The sequence below is a fragment of the Macaca fascicularis genome, chromosome 15 (genome assembly GCF_037993035.2).
Source record: "Macaca fascicularis isolate 582-1 chromosome 15, T2T-MFA8v1.1".
Classification (NCBI taxonomy): domain Eukaryota; kingdom Metazoa; phylum Chordata; class Mammalia; order Primates; family Cercopithecidae; genus Macaca; species Macaca fascicularis.
The window spans coordinates 66,960,860-66,975,854 of NC_088389.1; the positions used below are offsets into that span (position 1 = coordinate 66,960,860).

Below are 14,995 nucleotides of genomic sequence, written 5' to 3' on the forward strand. Positions count from 1 at the left end.
CCAGCAAGGTCTCCTTGGACTTTTCAGACCAGAGAAGTCCCTTTGTCACATTCTACTATAGCATCGTATTTCCCTTTTGGTAAGGTGCATCACCTCTGTGACTTTTTACAAACTTGACAGTGGCAATGGTGATATATGTACAAAACACCGCTGAACTGCCAGTGCCTAGCACAGACCCTGGCACCGGTATGCACTGCTCATGTCCTTGGAAGTGTTAAATATTAATATTCAGTCCTCATGTAATATTTTACCTGCTGGAATATGTTTCAAATTATTTTATCTGACTGTATCTTCATATCTAAAGTGTAACCAAATACATTTTATAAAAGCTTAAAGCATTAAACAATATGTTCATGAAAACAAACAGAAAAAAATGCCTTCGCTATATTTGTTGAACAGACCTTGAATGTATTTGAGTCTAGGAAGATTAAAAACATAAAAATAAATGCATATGCCTCTCTATTATAATGGAATTGCTTTGTTTTATTTGCAAGAATGTTCACCAAAAGCTTAATTAGTACTCTTTAGACAAAAGAAATAATGCCTGACATGATTCACCTTCTATCACGAGTAAAATTAAAAAGAAAAATGTAAGGTGTGAAGACTTGGAAGCACTCAGAATGTATCAATTATTTATATTAACATTCATTATCTGACTAAAAGGCAGGATAAAGGCTTTGGGGGAATGGTAGGGTTCCCATAATTTCTCTCTAATTATTCTAATTTACTGTAATTAAGACACTAAAATAATCCTGAGAGAAAGCCATAATGTCTTTTAATATCAACCAGGAGAGGAAAAAGCTATTTCTGCATTTTTTAGCTTTATTTACTATAACTTTTTAATGTGACAGAAAGACTGATCTTGATGTGTAAAAGTTTTTAAAATTGTGGCTTTTAGAACTTCTAACATGAAACTCAAAATGCTAACAGTTAAGTCTGTAGAGTGTTTATAAATTCATAAAATCGATCACATCAATGCTATATATGAACTCTATCGAAGATTATGGCTTTCAGAAAAAGGGCACCTTTAATTTACATTCTCAGGATTTCAAGAGTAGAGTAAAAAATACAAAGAAAAGTCGGAATTAGACATGCTCTCTGCGGAAGTCATTTCCTGATGGTACAAAGACTTCGGAAGGCAGAATCACAACAATAGACATAAAGTATGATATTTATTATTTCATAAACCCACAAGAACAATGAAAGTAATGCCATATCACATTTTCCTCATATAATTATGAGCCAATTTCAATTGCAGCTGGGTCGTTTTAGACTGAAAGAAACATTGTTTAAAATAAAAGTCCACACCGTTATACTAAATATAGGTTAAGCTACAACTCAAGCAGCTGCCTCTGGGGCTTGGGGATCTTGGAAATAAGGGAAAGACTTCAGGGGACCCAGCCAGGGGAGGATGTTTGGCATGAAAATGTGACCAATTTCTGATATTCAAAGACCTTTCAAGAAACGGTGAATTGAGAATTTATGTTAAATTCATGAGGTATTTTTACAACTTCTACTCGTATGAACAGTGTTAATTCCTAGCAAGCAAGAGAAATGCTACATTTCTTATCTTTCCCTTCTTAGATTATTCAAAGCAACATCAGATAGAACAATGTTTACTTTTCAAATTTTGTGTCACTGTGAAACACACTCACTATATCAGAGGTTCCTAGTTCCTGGGCCACAGACTGGTATTGGTCCATGGTCTGTTAGGAGCTGCGGATCTAGGGTCCCTCATGGGAGGAATCTGGGTTGTGTGCTTCTTACGAGAATCTAACTAAAGCCTGATGATCTCAAGTTGAACAGTTTCCTCCTGAAACCATCCCCCACCATCCTACTGCCCTCCACCTTGTCTGTCTGTGGAAAAAATTGTCTTCCACAAAACTGGTCCCTGGTGCCAAAAAGGCTGGGGACGGCTGCTCAGCATAAAGTATATATAACACATAGTTTTGAGAATACCACTATACATTTAACACCAAATATATACACCACCCAGTACTTTTGAAACCCTCCATAGGCTCCTTCAATCATTCTCTCCCCTTCTGAGTAACTATTGTGTAGAATTTCGTGTATTCATTTATTTGCTTTACTTTATCAGTTCACCAGAAAGGTAAGCAGCCATAGACAGTATGTTGTTTAGGTATGATTTCTGACCTTCAGAAGAATGGAAATATAATATGTACTTTGCAATTTGCTTTTTTTCACTCAACATGATGCTTCTGAGATTCATCTATGCTGACATGTAGTTTGATTTAATTCATTTTACTGAAGCCATTATATGAGTATATAAAGTTCCATTGAATAACTTGTTAAAATTCTATTGTATACATTTCACTGAATGAATATAACACACTTTATTTGTTCATTTTACAGTTGCTGAACATTTGAGCAGTTTCTAGTATTCTAGTTTTACAACAACGCAACTATGACCACTAGGAACATTCCTGTACACATCCCTGGGGCACATGTGATGGTTTTTCCAGGGTCTGCAGCTTTCTGTAGTCAGAAGTAGAATTTCTGGGTTGCTAGGTATATGCATGTTCAACTTTACTGTGTAATGCCAAATTGTTCCCCAAATTGTTTTTTAAAAACCAATTCCCACATTAATTAGGGTTGCTTAAGTGTTCCCATTATTTCATATGCTTACCAATACTTGATAAATGATATATTTTCTTACTGTTGCAATAGACTGAACATTATCCAAAGAGAGGTAAAGTTTGCATATATTTTTGTTTAGGATAGATTAAAATTAGTGCCATATTTATTACAAGACATAGCTGTATTTTTGAACAGAGAGCTAGAACCATGCTTGAGTATAAAAGTGCTCAGCCCATGGCACCAAGATGAGTCTATAAACAAGATGGGCATTGATTAAAAAGAAGAAAAATGGGCTAAGGTATATTACCGAGACAGCAAAATCTTTCTGCTGCTTGCATCTACATTCAAAAATTGTAGACACTTGTTGGGGGGAGAACTTATGCTTTATATATCAGAAATACTTTTAATTAAATGGCATGATATCTTTAATAGAAAATGTATTTTAGCAGAATGATCTGTGGGGAAAAGAAAGACCAGATTGTTACTGTGTCTATATAGAAAGAAGTAGACATAAGAGACTCCATTTTGTTCTGTATTTGAGATGCTGTTAATCTGTGTCCCTACCCCCAACCTTGTCCTTGCAAGAGACATGTGCTATGGTGACTCAAGGTTTAAAGGATTTTGGGCTGTGCAGGGTGTGCTTTGTTAAACAAGTGCCTGAAGGCAGCTTGCTGGTTAAAAGTCATCACCATTCTCTTAATCTCAAGTACCCAGGGATACGCACACTGCCAAAGTTCGCAGGGTCCTCTGCCTAGGAAAGCTAGGTATTGTCCAAGGTTTCTCCCCATGTGATAGTCTGAAATATGGCCTCATGGGAAGGGAAAGACCCGATCGTCCCCCAGCCTGACACCCGTGAAGGGTCTGTGCTGAGGAGGACTAGTACAAGAGGAAAGAAGGCCTCTTGGCAGTTGTTGGCAGTTGAGATAGAGAAAAGCATCTGTCTCCTGCCCTTCCCTGGGCAATGGAACATCTCCGTATAAAAGCCGATTGTATGTTCTGTTTACTGAGAAAGGAGAAAACCGCCTTAGGGCGAAAGGCGAGATTGCTTGCGCAATGCTGCTCTTTATGCACTAAAAAGGTTTATGGAGATGTTTGCATACGCATATCAAGGCACAGCACTTTTCCTTAAACTTATTCATGTCACAGAGATCTTTCTTCGTATGTCTTACTGCTGACTTTCTCCCTACAATGATCCTATTATCCTGCCACTTCCTTTTCTTTAAGATGGTAAAGATAATTATCAATAAATACTAAGGGAACTCAGAGACCCTTGCCAGCGTGGGTCCTGGGTATGCTGAGTGCCAGTCCCCTGGGCCCACTTTTTCTTTCTCTATGCTTTGTGTCTCATTTCTTTCCTCAAGTCTCCATTCCACCTAACGAGAAACGTCCACAGGTGTGGAGGGGCAGGCCACTCCTTCAATGATCTTATATATTTGGCTATTGAGAATGAAGGACACATATTGGAAAAGGGATATTTATGAACTGCTGTCTGTAAGTTGATGTTTTAGCCTTTCTAACATGATATACCTGTATGTGTGTGTATGCACGTGTATGTGTATATTTCTGTGTGTGTATATATATATTTACATGTATATATTTTTCTTCAGCTGATGAGAGAGATATATATATATTTGTCAGATGAATGTATATATGTATATATTTCATCACATAAAGAAAAAATACCAGGAGTATTACTTTATACACAATAGATGAGGCATGTAATTAATTTGCCAAATCTGTAACAAGGAAATTGATAAATGCATAGTTTTATCAACTCCTAGCTTGGCATTCAGAATAACTTAAATATTAGCCCTAAATATTTGGTCAAGTCTTCCTACTTTGAGATAGAGGGCATAATTTGCAGTTGTCTAATAAATATGAGCTTTATATCTACTTCTTTAGCTTTATATATGGAAACATCCTGTTACCGAGAATGAACAATCTATAGCACTCAAGATCTGCAACAGTTTTTGAATTATCAAGGAAATAAAAAAATATTTACACCTTAGTCTGCATCAGAATTCATGTATTGTTACATTGAAAGACAAGTTACAGTGGAACAAAATTTCACATTGTTACTGCTAAGTATTATAATTGCTTTTAATTTTGGAGTTTTTGTAAATGATAATGAAAAATAAAATAATCATGAATATTTTATTCATTAAACTGTTGTATGCTCTCTTTTACACATAGCATACTTAAATATAATTATATATTTTTAAAAACTGGGTTTGTAAACTAGATACTGGTTTTGGCTTGCTTTCTTTTCATTTAATACATAATGAGAATTTTTTTATAAAGTAGATACTGGTTTTGGCTTGCTTTCTTTTCATTTAATACATAGTGAGAATTTTCCATGTATGGAATAGCATGATATGAAACAAAACTGTCTGGATTCTATTCAAATGGGTGGAGTGATTAAAGTTAAAAAGTACTTCATTATTAGATACTTAGCTTTTAAGATACATTCTCAGGCCAGGGTTGCAGTGATGGTCTGATGGATTTTGGGGGCCCAAATCTTTAGTCACTATTTTTTAAAAGAAATTATTTTATACTCTGTTTCCTGGGTTTCCTGAGATGGTTGTAACAAATTACCACACACTGGGTGGCTTAAACCAATAAGAATTTATTCTCTTACAGTTCTGTTGTCCAGAAGTCCTAAATTAAGGTGTTGCCAAGGCCATGTTTCTTCTGAAGGCTCTAGGGGAAGATCTGCTTTTATCCTTCCAGCTTTTGGTGACTGTTGTGTTTCTTGATTTCTAGACTTCTGACAGCATCACACCAATCTCCACCTTCATAGTCACATTGTCTCCTTATCTTCTCTGAGTCTAATCTCCTTCTTCCTTTTTCTTATAAGGATTATTGTAGCTGGATTTAGGACCAGATAATCCAGGATTACTTCTTCATCTGAAGATCCTTAGTGTAATTGTATCTTTTAGGGCATAAAGGGAGTGAGAGCAAGAGAGTGAGACACGGCATTCTTATCACAAGATCAGCAATGGGGTAGGGTATTTTATCAGGCTTCAGTATGGTCTGAAAACAATCTCACCTGAGACTAACCACTTTTGGTTCTCATATTCTGCTGATTTACAGCTGTCTGATTTGGTTTCCCAGACAGTTCAGTGGCAGGAAAGGAGAGTTTTGGATGATAGACAGTAGCTTTAGTTTCTGAAAATGGATATATCGTTCTACTGAGTGATAAAATTGTCTCTTTGGGTGATTTAGGTGAAAATTGGCTTGTTACTGAGTTTCTAGTCCTTTTAGATGTGTAAGAAAATGCATGTTGTATATTTGGGACACTAAAGACTCATCATATTTGGTTACTGATGATGTTCTTAGACACCTACTCCTGGATAATATTTATGTTTGTGGTAGATTTATGAAAATTCTACCCCCTTCTGGTATTCATACTTTTTTGTAATGTAACTCTGCAGCTCGTCACATCAAGAGGTAGAGTATATTTTCTCATTCTTGGACCTGTACTTGTCTTGTGACTTATCTTGGGTAACAGAATGTGGTTGAAGTGACAGTAAGCCAGTTTCTTTTATGTTTCCATTCTTGATCTTAGAATCTAGACACTACCATAAGTCCAGGATTTTCTTCTAGAAAGATGAGCATCATAAGGAGCAGTGCTGTCTTCCCAGGCAAGGCTTTCCTAGACTGACTTTCCTACAGCCAGCCTTCCAGCTGACCACGGATGCATGCATGAGCTGGGTCCGCATAGGAGTGTCCAGTGGACCCATAGAGATATGACAGCATGATAAATTATAATGGTTATTCTTTTAAGTCTCCAGATTTTAGCAATTATAAATGTTTCATAAACATTCATATGCAGGTTTTTGCGCAGGCATGTTTTCAACTCCCTTTGGTAAATACCAAGAAGTGCAATTGCCAAATCATATGGTAAGAACATATTTAATTTTGCAAGAAATCACCAAACTGTTTGCCATAATGGCTGTACCATTTTGTATTCCCAGCAGCAATGAATGAGACTTCCTGCTGCTCCACATCCTCGTCAGCATTTGGTGTTGTCTGTGTTTTGGATGTTGACCATTCTAATAGGTGGGTAGTAAGGTCTTATTGTCATTTTAATTTGCATTTCCCTGAAGACATATAGTGTGGAACATTCTTATCAGCTTATTTCCCATTTGCATATTTTCTTTGGTGACATGTCAAAGTTTTTGGCCCATTTTTAAATTGGGTTGTTTGTGTTTTTATTATTAATTTTTAAGAGTTATTTGTATATAACAGTCACTTATCTGATGTGTCTTTTGTAAATATTTTCTCCCAGGCTTGTCTTCTCATTCTCTTGATGAACACTTACCCTGGGGATGCAAGTTTAAGAATGCTATCAATTAAAGATAAAAAATATTAATGGTACAGCATATTCTTTTCCTTTGCTAAACATATTTTAATAAGAGTATAATATCCAACTGGAGTACATATTGACAGAACTATATATGAGAGTACTTTTTACAGAGATAAAATTGTCTTGTATAAAAAATCCCCTCCGGGACTAACACTCTTGACCACTGTTGGGTGTAAAATTCTCAAAATATCAAGCTGTATTTTGGAAAGTCTTGCAGTAGGAAAAACACATCATTGCAACTGATGCCTCCTTTGAGAGAAGTTTAGTATATCCTTTTAAATTCAGGGGTTCTCACACAGTAGATTGCAATCTATTTAAATATTGAATTTTACTTTTAGATTTGTAAGTGCCTTTCTGTAGCTATACCTCATGTTCATCTCTACATCTTAGGCTGGATCCCCAGGTCTGGGAGGCAGGGGTATAATATCATGTAGTGCCCTTTCCCAATTCACTGAACATGTGCTCAGTGACTCTGCTTCCCCTCACTGCTTAAATCCCACACATTCAGGAAAATGAAAAGTTGTTTCTTCCCAGCACAGCAAAAGCCCATTCATCTTTAAAGGCTTATCACTAATGTTATCTCCTTCCAAGATTTTCTAAGAGCCCTTCCTAACCTCACAAGTCATGCCCATCTCTTCCCAGTGCTTGCATTGGAATGGATCCTCCCTTTTCCTGGGTCCATATTGCAGATTTTCAGTTTCTCTATTTTAGCACCTGACTCAACCTGCTCTACACTCTGGGTCTGTGTGAGGGAAGTTGCATTTTGAAAGGAGGACAGCATGGCTATCATTTAAAAAAATGCTGCGGCCCTTGGACAGAGCAAAAAAACGCAGAGTTATCTCAGAGCTGTCACTCCCCTCAGATGTCTAGTCCTCAGCTTTGCAGGTGCAAGAGATCCATGATGTCAGAATCCCATGAGGGCTTGTTTCTGATAGGTGACTTTGCAGTAACCCAGTTGTCATAAAACCACTATATTAATTCATTATTTCTCAATGAAAACTGAGAAAGTCACCTAGAAAGCAGAAAGTCATCTAGATCACAATGTTCTGAGCAATCTTAAGGGCACACTCCTCCCTGAATTAAAGTTCCAAAGACAGTGAGACTACCATCAGCTAACTACTGGCAATGAGTCAAAAACCTTGTTAACAAGTGACACCAGTTGATAATAAATGAATGACCCTTCCTCCACTCTGGGACTGCATCTGACTCAGGGCCACATTCTTTCACTTGTTGGGAGTCGTTTATTTTCTCTAGGGCAGTACTGGGGAGGGGATATTACTAAATTCTACCTCAGTTGATCTTATTTTCTCATGGCTCCATACTAAATGAGTGCTTTCTGTTAATTTCTTTATTCTTTAGATAGTTTTTCTTTTGCTAAGTGATAGGGTTAGGCTTTGTGTCCCCATTCAAATCTCATCTTGAATTGTAATCCCCAGGTGTTTAGGGAGAGACCTGGTGGGAAGTGACTGGCTTATGGGGGCATTTTCCCCCATGCTGTTCTCGTGATAGTGAGTGAACTCTCATGAGATCTGATTGTTTTATAAATGGTTGTTTTTCCTGCGCTGACATATGCAGTCTTGGCTGCTGCCATGTCAAACATGCCTGCTTCACCTTCTGCCATGTTTGTAAGTTTCCTGAGGCCTCCCCAGGCATATGGAACTGTGAGTCAAAACTTTTTCCTTTATACATTGCCCAGTCTTGGGTATTTCTTTATAGCAGGGTGAAAATGGACTATTACACTAATTTAAAAACATTATATTAAACTATAGGAAGAAGAGGAAAAATGGATTTTAAGTGTTCCTTTGTTAATTCTGAGAGTATCTCACCCTAAACCCTTTGCAAAAATCACACACATAGATTTTCCACTAATCGCATTATAAATTCCATAGGAAAGATTGCATTTTAAGCATCATCTTTGCATTGACACATACATTTAGCAAAATGACTTACATACGATAGGAACCCAAAATTTAACTTAAGAACTTTTTATTTGACCTATCTCTGAGTGAAAATAATGGATTGCTAAATGAAAACCAAACAAATTAGAAGTCATCATATCCAGAATTCTGTCATTTCCAAAAATATAATCATTGTATTTCTGCTTTTGGTTATTGTCTATTTGGATAACTATTTTGCAAAATTAAATGAAAAATATAGGTATAATTGTATACTCTTGGTTTTGCTTTTTTCCATTCAATTATGTCAAAATGTTTTTAAACTGTGATAAATTTTTATAATTGTAATGGTTGCATAATATTCCATGGGGTGGAAATGCCATAATTTACATAACTATTCTTATATTATTAGACATTAAAATTGTTTCCAGCTTTCATTAATGTAATGAACACTGCAATGGATATCTTACTATTCATAGAGTTTTATTTTTAGGTTATTACTTTGGGATATATATGAAAAAGTAAATTTCTGTGCAATCACACTATGAAAGATTTAGGAAAGTAGTTGAAAATGACTTGAGAACTGGTTTCTCACAGTGAGAAGTTGTATGTGTAGGCCCTGGCAGTGCAGGAAGAAATAGAAGCTGGTAGCAGATAGACTGTTGACAGGATCCTCCCTTAGCTTAAGAGCATAGTATAAAATGCAGTGAGGTCTGTGACCTAGCTGGTTCCTGGTTCTATGAAGATGATATATGACCACCAAACTTCAGTCTTGCTTGTGTGAAAAACTCCAAAGATAAGAAATCTGCATAGACTCACTCACTTGTATTATCAACTGATAATTAATCTTTGCACCGTTGTTTGCTGGGTTGAAAGTGAATCAAGGTGAATATGTTTTGAATGAGGCCAAGCCATTTTTTTTTCCCAACAGTCATGGATGTGGAGCAGGATGTGTAACAGGCCCAGCTCAGGGTGCCATTATGTGACAATGTGAGGACTGTGACAGCATTTGGAGAGGATCTTAGTGATATCTATATGCTATATTCAACCACAACTACCATTCCTACAAGGTCCCTGAGTGGAAGAGAGAGACGTACAAAGATGCAAAGAAGGGCAACACATTACTGGGGATTTGGCTCTAAACCCCATCACAGTGCTGGTAATCCAGGCTGAGGTTTCCCTGACCCAAACTTCAAAAGAAATCTTGGAGCTACTGTTCCAGTATGAACAGACTTGAAGCCCTATTTGTTACTGTTAAAGCCAGATGTGATTAAAAAATAAATCAAGGTGTGCCGGTGCATGTGGCATTTTTCTCTATCTCTCTCCCTTTGAAAAATAAAACATTAACCATACTAATCTTCAGAGTTACACAGCATCTCTCTCTCTCTCTATATATATATATGTACATATATCTATATCTATATCTCCATGGGTGTGGTATATTTCTGCAAAGCAACTTCAGCAAATAAATCTGCCTATTTGGAAAATGGTTGTGTGTATGTGTGTGTGTGTATGTGTGTGTGTGTATATATATATATATAGAGAGAGAGAGAGAGAGAGAGAGAGAAAGAGAGAGATCTGTATCTATATAGCGATATATATAAAATGAATTATAATGAACTTGCTGTTTTAATATCAACCCCTTTATTTAATAGCTTGTAGACTTTTTTCTTTCTCAATTCTAGTCTATGAGGCTGTACATTATCCTTCCAAGGGTTTCAAAATATTCTATTGAGAACTATGCTGATATATTTCTTTCGATTTATTTTGTTTCCCTAGAGTAATTCCTCAGAAAATGTTTTCAAAGAGTGGAGTGAATGCTATATTTCATGAATTCTGATGTGTCTGAATGCCTTTCTTTTGCCACGCACATGGATAAAATTTGTCTGGGTATAACTCCATGGCCACAATCCTTTTTTATCCAGAACGATGTGACATTCCTTTATTATTTTCTAGCATTAATCTTGCAGATGAGAAATGTAAAGACAGATTAATTCTCTTTCATTTGAAGACAACCTATTTCATTTTTCTTTATGGGAGCTTATGGGATTTCTTTTGTCATTGCAATTCAGAAATTTCCCTAGGATATGTCTAAATATGTACCTTCTATCAATATTTATGTTCTGCATTCAGAGGGGCCCTTTCTTCCTGAAGAGCCAAGCTCAGACATATTTCCTTTAATTATTTTATTTATTATTGTCTCTACTTCACATAGTTTGCCTTCTCATTCTGGAGATACTTTTAGGAGCATGGGCAGGGCTCTTGCTCCGGTGTTATGAAAGTCATTTCTATGTTCTGTTAGTGGTCATTTTAACCTCAGATGCGTCCTAGCCTCTCAGTTAACAGAGCTTCCAATCCCACAGAGAGTTAAAAAGAACCTTAAAAATATCATTATGTCAAGTAGCAAGAATTTTTTAGAGAATTTTTAATGTACTATTTTATTATTTCATTAAATATGAGTTAAAAACAGTGATTTAACGTAACTGATAACTTCTTTCCCTTTTGGTTTAATCAGGTGATTATTATTTCAATCAGTTATACCTAGGATGTGCAGCTTCATGAACCATCTCCATGGGTGTGGCATATTTCTGCAAAGTAACTTCAGCAAATAAAACTGCCTACTTGGAAAATGGTTGTATATCTAACACCTTCTAGTGATCAGATCACGCTGATTTTCTACATTAATATAATAATTTATATGTATGTCTATTTCAGAGAAGCCAGCATTATATCTTCTTAGATAAGTATCTCTTTGAGACTTTTTTGCTTTTGCTATTAGAAAATAACACATTTATACATAGTCTGCATGGTAGTACCATTCAGGTCGTTTCCATGTACCTTAGATCAGTAATTCTCAACACTGTGCATTAGACTGTCGGGAGCACTTTTAAAAGTACCATTGCTCATGCCACATCCCAGAACAATTAAACTTGTGAATCTGGGGCCTGGGCTTTAGTAATTTTTAAAAGTTCCTCAGATTATTTTATTGCATATCTGAGTTTAGAACTACTGTCTTGGTGAAACAGGAAGAGGAATGATTCTACATTTGTGTGTCTGATTATTATTTGGTCTTGTGCATGGAACTGTTATGGTGGCTGTATACTGCAGAAAGGACATGAGGATAAGATCAGCAATGCTCTGTGCTATAGATCAAGCCAGTTCCAAAGGTTTGCGGCAGCCATGCAGAGCTATGCAGTGCAATGTAAAGCCATGCAGATACATTCAGAGCAATGGCCATGCACAGTTGTCAGACTGTGTACTTGGATGCAAGTCTATCACTCAGGTAATATGGCACATTGGTATTCAAAGATTATGTTTAGTATTTATTCACATATAAAAAATATTTTGTTCTAGGAAACAAATATGAAACACAATTTGAACTGTTACTTCCAAAAAAATCATTGTAAGTATAAACTCTAAAATCTCACAGCATAGTTTACTCATGCAATGAGTTTCTGCACTTAAAAAATTTCAAGTCTAAGTTGATATGAGGACTACATAATACAGTTTTCTTTGAAAATATCTCATATTATATAACTTCATAAAGTCACTGATATGACAATGACTGATTTTATATTATAAACGTTTCTAAAGAAATATGTTCAGATGATCCTTCATGTTGATAAGGCAATACATTTTGACAATTCTCCAAATAAGATCACATTTCAACTATTTATTACGTGGTATAATATGAAATAGAAGCAACATATATATAATTCTCCTCTACTCTTTCCTCTTCCTTGTCTTCCCAGAAAGGTTAGATGATAGAAGTAAATGAGAAAATACTAATTTGAAATCTGCAGACTTGATGTCTCAAGTATCAACTTGTTGTCTTAGTAGTTAAAAGTTTCAAAGAATTGAAATATTTAGTTATTTTGGGGTGTCTAGGAAAATATCTTATCAATGGGAATATATGTACACCTGGCTTGGAGTTGTTCATGCTGCTCATAGCATTACTGCTACTACTGTAACAGCTTCCACTCCTCCTCCTTCACTATTACTACAGGTAATAATAATAATAATGGAAATAGCAAAAATGTATGTTGTACTTACTATTTGCAAGTCATTACTCCAAGCAGTTCACTCTCTTACTCATCAGAACAACCCTGTGTAGATGGGAACTATTCTTATCCTCATTTTACATATAAGGAAACAGACACAGGGAGGTTAATGACTGCAAATGTTGAGTGCAGGAGTTAGGATTCAAAACTGTGTTTTCACTACTATATGCTACATTTAATTTATAATTAAGTCCATAACTATACTTAGAAATATTAGAACCTAGGTAGCAGGATAATGAAACACTGCATTTGTTGAACTATAGAATGTAATAAAATAAAACTGGCTATTTATGTAAACCAACTTTTACTTCCAAAGCAATATCTTCAGGCTTGTTAATTGCAATTATATTATTATGTTCAGTATTGTAATTTTTTGATGAAAATGGTGGAAATTCAAGAGAGTGAACAATTTTTTGTTTGCCAAAATAGTCCCCTTTTTCTGTCATAAAATTTCCCATTATTTGTTTTTAATCCACAGGCACTGAAGTGGCTGCCATCCATTTTTATTATTCAGTTGATCTTACTTGAGGTAGCATTATTTACTTCGCATCTTTGCTGTTGTGCATTTATTTATTTAATTTATGAAATATGACAATCATTAAAAAGATACCTGATGAGTTAATTGTTAACGTTTGAAAAAATTATAAATAAACATCTGTGTAACCCCTACCAAGGTTGAGGAAAGGATGATTCCCAATACAATTGTAACCCCTTCCAGGCTGTTTTCTAGTTGCTCCTTACCCTTGTTTCCTGCTTCTCATGGATAGACACTATTTGGAATCTTATGTCTACCACACTCTTGCCTTTCTAGAGCAATACATACACATATATACAATATAAACATTATAGTGTTAATTTTTGTTATCTATAAAATTCAGATAGTTGTATCATACTACATGAATTATTCTGCAACTGGTCTTTTCCAATCAACCACATGTTTTTAAAGATGTTTCTATGTTCACACGTATAAAACTAGTGTACTAATTCTCACTCCCCTATGATGCTTTATTGTGTGAAGATATCAAATTAATTTACTCATTTTTTTCATTATTTAGGTTTATTTATTATTTTTAATTTAATTTCACTTCAAGTTTTTCTAGAAACAGCATCTCACTCTGTCACCTGGGCTGGAGTACAGTGGTATGATCCTAGCTTGCTGCAGCCTCCAACTCCTGGGCTTAAGAGATCCTTCTGACCAAACTCCCCTATAATTGGGACTACAGGCACGTGCCATCATGCTTGACTAATTTTTAAATTTGTTTTGTAGAGACAGAGTCTGGCTATGTTGTCCAGGTGTGTGTTGAACTCCTGGCCTCAAGTGATCCTTCCCACGGGTCCTCCTAAAGAGCTGGGATTACAGGCATGAAACCCCTTTCCCCTTCCTTCTTTTCATTATTACGTGCCTTTTTTCCAGTTTTTCTGTGTCAAAAATGAGGCTGTTATGAATTTTCTTATATATATTTTCTGCTGTTCCTCTTAAGTAATTTCTAAGGGTGCAATTGATGGGTAATAGCATAAGTACATTTTGAGCTTTGCAAGATAACACCAAATTGCTTAACAGAATCATTGAAACAGTGAGCATTCCCACGGTGATTAAGAATTACACAAATTAAAAAAAAAAAGAATTATGCGAATTTTACATATTCACCAATATGTGGCACTATCTGAATTTTAATCTTTGTCAATCTACTCAAAATAAAAGTTTACTCCACTACGATTTTAATTTGCTTTCTCAGGTATCTTTATTGCTAATTTGTGTTTCCTCCTCTTTGAAAGATGCTTTCTTATCTTTTGAATCTCTTTCTGTTGCCCTTTCTTACTACTTTTAAGGATTTTAAAAAAAGAAATGCTAGAAATATAATATTTCTCCATGATAAGAATTTTAAATATTTTCCCAGTTTTGCCTTATTTTCACTTCTTCTATGCTGTTATTTCATGAAGAGAAATCAATTTTATTATAGTTAAATTGATCGGTTTATGGTTTTTAATTTTATGCCATGTTAATACGTCTAATTAAAAAACATAATACATGTTCAGTACTCAAAACATGGAAAATTAACAAAAGCACAAAG

General features: G+C 35.5%; 1 long non-coding RNA gene across 3 annotated transcripts in view; it reads right to left on the reverse strand.

Moving 5' to 3' along the window:
* The window catches only part of LOC102143967 (uncharacterized), a 365,500-nt gene that overhangs the window by 122,846 nt on the left and 227,659 nt on the right, over positions 1-14,995 (reverse strand). For 2 of the 3 annotated variants that reach the window (XR_010581546.1, XR_010581544.1), the window contains one exon: positions 5,209-6,923. The exons of the other annotated variant lie outside the window; for it this stretch is intronic. This is a non-coding gene — a long non-coding RNA (uncharacterized lncRNA). Of the gene's footprint in view, positions 1-5,208; positions 6,924-14,995 lie in introns of those variants that run through there. 3 annotated transcript variants of the gene reach the window in all.